The sequence below is a fragment of the Opisthocomus hoazin genome, chromosome 2 (genome assembly GCF_030867145.1).
Source record: "Opisthocomus hoazin isolate bOpiHoa1 chromosome 2, bOpiHoa1.hap1, whole genome shotgun sequence".
In the NCBI taxonomy this organism is placed as follows: Eukaryota; Metazoa; Chordata; class Aves; order Opisthocomiformes; family Opisthocomidae; genus Opisthocomus; species Opisthocomus hoazin.
This window is the reverse complement of record NC_134415.1, coordinates 68,502,420-68,512,211: the sequence shown is the minus strand read 5'-3', so window position 1 is coordinate 68,512,211 and position 9,792 is coordinate 68,502,420. Positions and strand designations below refer to the sequence as shown.

Genomic DNA, 9,792 nt, shown 5'->3' with positions numbered 1-9,792 from the left:
CTGCTGCTTCAACATTTCAACGCTGCCATTTCAAGTGTTGAACTGGGTTTTATTTCTGGTGATACCAGGCGGGAGTGGCATGAGTTTGGGCTCTGCCAGGCTGAGATCAATAAAGTCACCTACATCCTTACACATTACACGTGATTTCTCTTGATCATACTTGAATAGCTCATTAACCTTGATCGAACTATTCTCCTGGCACAGCGCTTTTTGAACTGTTATGGTCCTTCTTTGGAACAGGAACAACCCATTTATATTTGTGAAACGTTAGGAAAATTTATAGGGCTACCTCAGTGGTGAGCAGCAATAGACGTATCAAAGGTCAGCTCTGCTGCCAGACTCTGCGTGGCTGTGAGCGATAAGCCCGGTACAAAAAAAGCGTGGAGTTATACACAGATAACGTGATCCTCTTGGGCAAATCCAGTGAGATGCTATCCTGGGAAGAAAATGGAGCAGCCAGTGAGGAACGGCAATTTGTAGGGGCTGAGCAGCATGTGCGCATCTTAGGCCGTGGCTGCAATTCAGAAGGGGCATTTTCCTTGCAGCTCTTGTCGTTGCTGAAAACTTTAGGGGACCAAACTGGTTTAATATCTTGGTGGGAAGGCTGTCATCTAATTGTTCTCTGCCTCCGTGTAAAAGGCACTTAATTTCTGTGGATAGTCTTTATCCTGGAGCACAGGCCTTCCTTTGGGTTTATAAGATGACCAGGGAGAGCACTTTTTGTGGTGAGCTTGAGGCGTGACTGATTTTTCAATGAACCGTTCTTATCAGGCAGATCAGCTACTGCCTTTGCCTTGGGCCTACAACCAGGTCCTTTTGCTTTGCAGCCAAGAGTGTTTTAAAGCTTATTTAACACCCAAAATGCCTAGATCCCTGCATAAACAAACCAACAAAGCTAGTTTGTGAGGAGTCAAATTCTCCATGGAGGTCTACACACTCAGCAGCTGAGAGACACGTTATGAAAGCTGCTTTGGAGTAGCTAAACCCATTTAAATCCACTAAAAAGCCTCACAATTAAATTTGCATGCAGCCAGCGACAGTTCTGTCTCTCCCGAGTAACAGTGGGCTCAGAAGGCTGGAGAAAATCAGGGCCACATTTTCATCACCTTAATCCCAGTGTCTTTTCCAGATGGGCTGTGGGAAAAAGGCACTGCTGCTGGAGTGCCTTGGTGGGAAGTTGATGGGGAAAATTCAAAGCAAGCAAAGTACAAACAGACCCCCCAAAAAGCAATGTGAGCTAAGTAACCTCTCCCCGAAGAGAAGAACCCCTGAGACAGAGATGCCAAGGGTCAGGCGTGGGCCAGAGCCCCCAGCATCCCTCGCAGCCCAGGGGACGAGGGTGGGTGGACTGCAGCATGCACACGGGGCTGGCGGACGTCCTGCACTTTGGGCGACACAGCACTGACACAAGGAGGGTATTTCTGGGGTGGGAGCAGCAAGGACAAGTGGAGAAGGCAGCAGGTCACGTACCAAAGAGCAGAACTTTGCTGATGAGCAATGGTGGTGGTTCGGGGGCAGAAAATGCTAGATGTTAACCAGGGTCCCAAAGCACCTCCAGCAATCACTGCTCCTCGTTAAAAGGCTGACGATGGCAGAGATGTCTCTCGGCAGCTCTCTGTCTTAAGAGACAGAGCAGAAACATTAGCTTTGCTATGCAGATTTAGGGTCCCACCTGTCCTTGGGTGCAGATGATCTTTATTGAAACAGATGGCTGCTGTGGATGGATAAATCGTCAGAAGCTTGTCTGTTGGGGTTAGAAAAAGCATGTCTTCCCACAGCCACACAGAAGTCCTGGGGTTGGTTAAACAGGCATTTCTGTCTGCTTTCAACAACGGGCCAGTGCCATGTGTAACGGCAGCTGTGTGTTCCCAAAACATTTCCATGCAATTAGGTTGCGGGGAGATAAAAACAGCCAGCCCGGCTTGGTTCTCCCTTACTCTGCTCCAGCCTCGGGGACTTACTATGTGCTGACACCAGCCTCTGCAGTGATGCTGCCCGTGAGGCTCTCAGCGTTTTCTAATTGAACCTTGCTTCCCAACTGCCAGCACAGGGAAGGCATCCCTGTCCCTATCTCCCCCTGCTCCTCTGCCTGCTAGCTTCCCTGGAAAGTCAGGCAGGGGGTCACTGAGCATGGGGATTTTTTGCCTAGCTATTAGGAGAATATTCATAGTAGGTTTATTCTGGGTTTCATTCAGGAAGCAAAATGTAAGGCAAATCAGACACTGTTTCAGTCTGGAAAACACTAATGAGTCTGGAAAGCTCAGTGACACAGTCTGTATTCCGAAAAATCTGTGATTTTTTTAAAGTTGTTTTCACAAGATCAAAATGTAACAAGTTGTCTTTTTGAGAAACAAGACCAACCCCACCTTGACCTATATGGTACGGGTCAGAAAGTATTTTATGCTTTTATCCAAGGACATCAAAGTGCTGCTGCGCTCCGCACGGCACACCGTATTCCCTTCAATCTCTTGGATGCCCTTTGTCCCCCTGCATTGCAAGTCCTGCTGCTCCGAGTAGGTGTGAGCTGACGTGCAGAGATGGCTGCCGAACGTGTGCCTTGCTGCCTGTTTGTATAGCAGAAATGCTGTTCGGGCTTCATGGGGTGAGCTCTTCAGCTCACCCTGGCTGGGGGCAGCTCCCTCCCCTCCCGCTGCGCCAGCCCAGACATCACGGAGAGTGATGGCTGCAGGAGGATGGTGGAGGAGGAATATGGGCTGGGAGCTGGCGGTGACAAAGACTGTCACTGGCTGGTGGCCCTAGGTGAGCTGAGAGCAGCTAAAGGGAAAGAGAAGCAAAACTACTGAATATTAATGGTCTCCAAAGCTTAGATAATGGCAGGTGCTGAAGCTTTAGGTACGATCAGCTTAGATGTCTGATGTCTCTTCTCCCACTGTAGGAGGCAATAATATAAACCTTTGCCTTTTTAGTCAGTTCTGTATTTTCAAATAGTCATAAGAGGCCCTGCAAGAGCTTTTTCTTTTAACAGGATTACAAATAAGCAGGGGTAGAATACGAATCATTCTGGCCTCAATTTTCTGCCTCCTTTTTCAGATGAGCATAGAAGGGCTTTCTATAAATGATTGCAGTGGAGTTATTATAATGCTGGAGCATGTTCATTGACACCCCTTCAAGTGCAGATTGCTGTGGAGAAAAGATTCAGTGGTGGAGCTGTTAAATTTCTTTCAATAAACCAGAGCAATAATTATTAAACCTCCAGCTGTTCAAAATGCTATCAGAACATACAGTTTTAGCAGAAGAGAGCAAAGAATGTGTGTGCTTGCATATGTATTTGCTATGTTGTTCCTTCAAATTCTCCAGGCATGAAAACATTACACGTGTAATGAAGTGGCAATTACAAAAGCAACAGTCCTTATTAGTCCCTTTGGCACTACGGATATTTCTAGATGTTTTTCATCCCACCTTTCACAGATTCCACTGAAATTCAGGGTGAATTTCTGAAGTTCTTCCACCGACTTCAAAGGAATCTGTGTTACCTCCAGCAGGGCGATGGCTGGGATGGGTTCTGTGCGCAGGTGTCTGGGAGGCTGCATGTTTAACTGCCTCCTGAATGCTAACAGCACTGCCACTGCGGATACAATTTGTGGAATATATTACCAAAGTAGTGTGAAAAAAAATGCTCTTAGGTTTTGCAAATTGATGCGCTAGAGCTTTCAAGTGGGATAGGGAGGTGCCAATTTACACTTCAAAAACAGAACCGTGCCCTTGGATATATTTGCCAAGCTCCTTCGGAAGTTGATAAGGACCGTGAAATTAAGGATGATACAATTTAGCCTGTGTCTTTCTAACTACGCCTTTGAGATGGCTAATCCTTTTACCATGTCTATTTTATATCTTCCACAGCCCAGTTTTCCAAATGAGTTTCTGAATGTTCAAGCTGAGGCATCTTAAAGGAGCGGAGGCAGTCTGGGGGCTTCTCCAATGTAAGTCTCTTAAAATAATGGATATCAACACATTAAACAATCCCCAAATCTCCACATTCTTCAGAGACTGGGAAGAGGGTTTATGTATCCAAAACCTCCTTTTTTTTCCAGCTAAGCTACTTCATTCAGTAAAAATATGAACTCTACCTACAAACCTTGTCTTATCAACGTGCCTAAAAGTAAAGTACTTCTTCTCATGACTCTTCTCTAAAACGTTCCTGACTGAAAGTCACCGGTTTTGTGTGGAATGAAGTGAAAGGAAATTTTTCTCTCTGTGTCTTACTGCTTCCTTCTATTTTATAACAATATTTTGACTGAAAACCACAAACTTTTCATTGTTAACAGACTGGCAAGTTTTATAACATCAACACAAATCTAAAATAAGTTTCATATTTTAATTAGTCTTCTCAGATGAATAAAAAAAGCAGTGGAAAATGATGACTGAAGTATTTCTTTTTCATTTCAACCCTTTTGCATACAAAGAAGTGATTTAGGGTAGGTGTCAGATATTTCTAAACTCCTGGCATTGTGTGGCAGGTTGAGCCCAGCTGTGAAACAGGGAGAATGGCTTGCTCTTCTACAGAAACTGAATTTCAGTGAAGGATTTTCTAAAGCAGCAGCAGGTCTAACCTTATTAAAAACAATTATGGGTACTTCTTTAATCAACCTGTCTCAGGCCAATTGCACTGACTTGTATTGGCATACTGAATAGACTGAGGTCAGTTTAGCTTTATCTACACTAATTAAAGAGAAAAGTCCACATTAAAAGAAATCAATTTGATGATCTGACATAAACTGAGGGTGCAGGAAGATGTAAAAGCAGAACCATGGCATTACCTTGCTTCGTCCCGCCTTGCTCTGGAAACAGGTTTGTGGGACACTGGCACGCACCCTGTGGACGCTTCTGTAATGCTTGGGTGGGTTAGAATGGGGCAGAGCTCAATTCCCAGTATTTTTAAAACAGATCAGATCAGAGAAAAGATTTTTTTAAAGCAACTTTTGCTGTTGTTTTCTTGTAGACATTTTTTACCATGATGATTATGCACCACTTATTCCTCTCCTTCCCCTCTGCCCTTCCCTGTCTTGACTTTTGAGTGTTTGAGAAGCTACTGCTGCCACAAACCTTACAATGAAGAGAATGAAGAATGACTCTGAGGGCCTTCCATGTGGCGTGGGAAAGTGGGAAGAAACAAGCATGGCATGCAGTCAAAGGTACAGTTGGAACTGTATAAATAGTTCTATACTAAGTTTACTATGACTATAAAGCACTTTTAGAGCGCTTGCATGCTTGAGCAGCCTTCCTGGCTGCCACTCACTGCTGCTGCAGTGCCTTCCTGTTAGTGTTTCCTGGAAGCTGAGTTGTCATTGCTGCCTTTTGGCTTCTCTTTCCCCTTACATATAAGGACCAACACCATGACTATTTGCCTCTCCTCTCACAGTACTGCCCTCTCTGCTGAGGAACTGTGTGATGCTGAGGATCGAAGTAAGATTTTTTTGAGTACAGGCCTAATGGACTTTGCCTTGAACCACTTTAAAGCCAAAGACAGATGAATGTGACAGTAATGATGAGGTCAGAATTTTAGATGAGCTTTCTTAGTGCCAGAGGAGGGAAATAAAATAACCAATTTTCAGCTTCTCTACTTCTAAACAAACTCTGGTAATTTGTTATATTCCAAGACAGCCAAAAAATGTGCAACAAAGAAAGAAATGAGATTTCTGGATATTAAACTTGTATAAAACTCAATACTTTAATATCAGGAACAGAACAGGAGAGGAAATATGGGGTGTTTTTGGTTTTTACGCAGGTCAGACATTCATTCTTCTGTTGAAGGTGAGTGAGAAATGTCACCAGTGACGTTCTATTCTAAAGTGCAATTGAGTAGGTCTGCAAATGTCTTAAGTGGGAAAAATACTTCTCATATATACAAAGACACCTGATCATTGGTTATCTGAGTTTCAGAAGCAGCCATAGGACCTATACTACATCTTGCTTTCACAGGGCTTGTTCCTATATCTACAAAGGCATTCTGTCTACCCAGTGCAGCTCCCCAGCTCAGCCCATGATCATGCAATCGACTCGCAGTGATTTTCCTCTGCGCAAAGTCCATAAATAAATTTCAGCTCTGTAAAGACCCCAAGGCTAAAGGTACACATATATTGTAAAGGAGGAAGAGTAAGGGCAGGTGGAATACATAAGGTATGTAATACAACCTTTGACACACAACAAAAAAGCACTTCAGGCATCCAGCATGAACCTGGTGGAGCCTGGTGCTGCTAGGCTGTAGCCAAGCCGTGAACTGTCCTGAGGAGCGCAGAAGGAAACTCATGACTTCTTTGTCAAAACGAGTGAAAGAAGTCAGTTCCCATCTATCACTTAATTAGACTCAGTAAAGCTGTTGCTTTCCCCCTAAGAAAAGAGTTTTCCAGAATATCCAAATGCTAAGACGACTGATTTGTTATTGTCTTGCCAAAATACTAACTCACTTTTACTTGGCCTAGTGTAATAGTACCCAGTATTGGGTCTCAGTGAAGAGCCATAACATATATACAAAGAAAATGTGAACAAAAGCCTATTCTTTTGGAGAAAAATACAGTACAGTATGTGTCTTTTTAGAAAGCCGTACTGTGAAGTTTTTCTTTTAATGGTGTTGCTTACTGACAGCTCCTTTCTGGAAGTAGGAACACTGTCACTATTCAGGGTTCACATCAGTAGCTATAACCATAGAGACCATGACAATGTCCCCTTACAAATATTTTATCTATTTTTATCTGCTATCTACTTGTAATCCTGAGCTATTGGATTATAGACCAATTTAAAGTGGAAGGGGCCCCTAGACCAGTGTTGTTCAGAGCCTTGTGTAGTCTAGTTGTGAATATCTCCAAGGCGGGGGGGAGCCCACAACCCTTCTCAGCAACAGGTTAATTGACGATCTAAAGAGGACTAGGTAAAATTTAGTGTTGTCATTTACCATTTGCCCTCAGCTGCACTCTGCTTGTTCCCATGGCTTTGTCCATGTGATGTGCAGCATTACATTAAAGTGTTTTACCTTGCCTTGGTGGTCCTGTAGCCCAGGGCTTGGACAAGCCACCGTGTAATGTTGGCACCCTGCAGTATCTTGGCTGTTCTCCGTCCACCTCCTCGCTCTGATGGTACACACGTGCCATCGGATGCAGCGGGGCCGAGGCACTGGACATCAGCTGGCAGCAGCTGGGCACACAGACCTGGCCCAGTCCCATTTTTCCCCATGTTCCTGTGCTAAACCGGGTGGTTTCAGCTAGCGGATTCGGTGCAACAAGAGGCTGCTGCTGCCCGAGTCTGAACCGGGGATTTTTTTCCCAGGCTGTGAGAAAACTTGACTTTGTTTTTCCTTTCTTAAAATCAGAATCTACTTCTCTGCCTTGATGGGCTGCAGGCTGCAGATCTGAGATGTCCATTGCAGCTATGACCCTGTGGTCTGACACTCTGGCTAGGAGGAGTAGCTCTTCCTCAGAAACATTAGTACATATTGCTGGCAACATTTGACAGCTGTAGGAAGCAAATCTATTGTTGCTACAGAATATTTGCTTCCTGAATAAAGTGGCAATAGAAATAAGAAATCCCACTGTGCTTTAATAATCCCATGGTTCAGAAAAGCCACCTGGAATTTGTGATTAAAATACTGATGAGCCTGGCGAATTAACGCAGTGATGGTACAGCATCGCCTTTCAGCATTTAGCTTGACTGCAGTGTCTGGTGTATTTACCGTGCGCTAATCCCCAGATTTACAAATGAAACTGAATTCCCTGGGGCAGTGTGTGTGAGATTTTTTTTTTAACAAGAGATGCTGAATGTGATGAAAACAACCGGCTGTACCCATAGACTGGGGAGGCACACAGTGCTTTTATTTAGTCTCCAGGTGCGAGCAGCTTGCAGCCAGCATGGCCAGCGGGGTCCTTGTTAGCCAACATCCCTCACTATGTGTTATGAATGCAACAGTGGAAGAAGCTTCATTACATGCAAGACTTGAATCCACAGCAGCCTGAAGCCTGTGTTGGTGTATCTGGTACCATAAAGCTGACTTCCCAGGGCAGAGCTGGGCCTTTTCCAAGAAAGGCTTCAGTAACACGGGAAATGGAAGAAAGGATGAGAAATAAAACAGTGCTGAGGGCAGTCTGCAGAAGACAGATCATCAGATAGCATAAATTCTGCTGGCACCACGGATGTTAATGGCTCATCAGGACCTTTTCTTCCTCCAGACCCAGCTACAACAGAATATTGATTGCTTTACAGAAAGTTCTACTTTACTGCAGGTTAGATTCAATCACAGAGCTGAATGATAATGGGGAAGCAGAGTTAGATGTTTTCTAGAAAAAAATCACATTTTTTCCATAGGCTCCAATTCCATACAGTCAGCCCATAAACTATTCCATTTTTAAGGCATAGGCCAGAGCAAAGAAGAGAAAAAAGATAGCAGATGTCCTTGTTACCATCAACACAATTACTCCTGGATGCAGTGTTGAAAATGACCTTAGATCTTACATAGGATGCAGATACTTCAAGGGAAAAAATCTTCCAGATTCTGCTTGGTTCTCCTTTCTTCCCATTTCCCACCCCCAAAAGGTTCAGAAAAATCACTGAGATTCCTGGTGCTTGTGTCCCCACGTGCTGTCACAAATAACCCATTACTTTAAAAGCTCTAGAGACTAATGCTATAACTTTGGCAGCAGACCTGCAAAACTGGCGTTGTGTCACACACTTCAGATGCTTCAAAATGCATCAGTCTGTGTGCCTGGCAGCACGTGGCAGTTGTCAAAACCAGGGTGCTGTTTGCGTGCCTACAAACTGTCATTTCTGTTTGCTTTTTTGACATCTGAAGAGGTGAGCAGAAACTAGAATTCAGAGCAGGAGGCTCAGGGCGACGGCTTTAGTGTACAGCAAGGAAGCTCTTTGATGCCTCAGTTTACCCATCTTGATTGTGCAGCTAGGTAAAATATTTCTACTTCATTGTAGTATTGTAAGAAATTAAACACGTAAACTATTTGTGCATTACTGGATGTAAGGTGCTGCTTAGAAGTGATTTCTTGTCAGTACTCACAGTCAGTGGTCATCCTTTTTACTGATGACAGGCCTCTGCATAATGGAAATGGTCCCAAAGCATCCCTGATAGCAGAGCATACCCTGCTGTGTACTGCCCGACTCGCTGGTCCGGGCGTATTCTGTGCACCTGAGAAGTGGTGTGCCACTCAGTTTGCTGTTTCTGTTTTCTCCCTCCTGGATTTGCCGTTGACTCAGGGCACTTCAAGGTTATCCAGAGTCACGCAAACAAGGAGATGTTCTTTGCATCAGGAACCTCTGAAGCTTAACTTTCAACAAAATGTATGGATAAGCCAATTAAAAAATGGAAAGAAAAGCCTTTAGAAAGGTCAATAAGCTGCTTTTATGCACTAGGAGTAGAATTCTAACCACGATTATTTTTTTTTCCCCAGGGATTATTAATGTGTGCCATAAAAATGCCATAAGCAGAGGACAAACAGGACATTCTGAGAGAATTTCGGAGTTTGGTATTTCACCTAGAAACCAGAACAAAACCCACCCTCTTCAATAATGCAGCTATTAAAATAGGGCCAACCATAAAAGCTGTGAAACATAAAGAGTTTTAGTCTCTTACGGCTACCTCAAAAGCCCAAAGAGGCTGAAACATGCCTGCTCCTTATGTACTAGTGACAAAGTTTATCATTTTACCGTCATGACCAAGAAATTAAGATGAGTACTCAGGAAAGTAATCAGACAAATGTTTTTGTTATAGAAATGTCTTCTCCTGAAACTACTTTTCTAAGATACTGAAAGAATACAGCTCTGCCAGATATGAAC

The 9,792-nt window shown here is 43.9% G+C and overlaps 1 long non-coding RNA gene across 1 annotated transcript in view; it reads left to right on the top strand.

Moving 5' to 3' along the window:
* The first annotated feature begins 3,860 nt into the window (after positions 1 to 3,860).
* Positions 3,861 to 9,792, top strand: part of LOC142365683 (uncharacterized) — a 30,759-nt gene continuing 24,827 nt past the window's right edge. The window contains exons 1-2 of the long non-coding RNA XR_012766549.1: positions 3,861 to 3,941; positions 5,037 to 5,153. This is a non-coding gene — a long non-coding RNA (uncharacterized LOC142365683). The remainder of the gene's footprint in view (positions 3,942 to 5,036; positions 5,154 to 9,792) is intronic.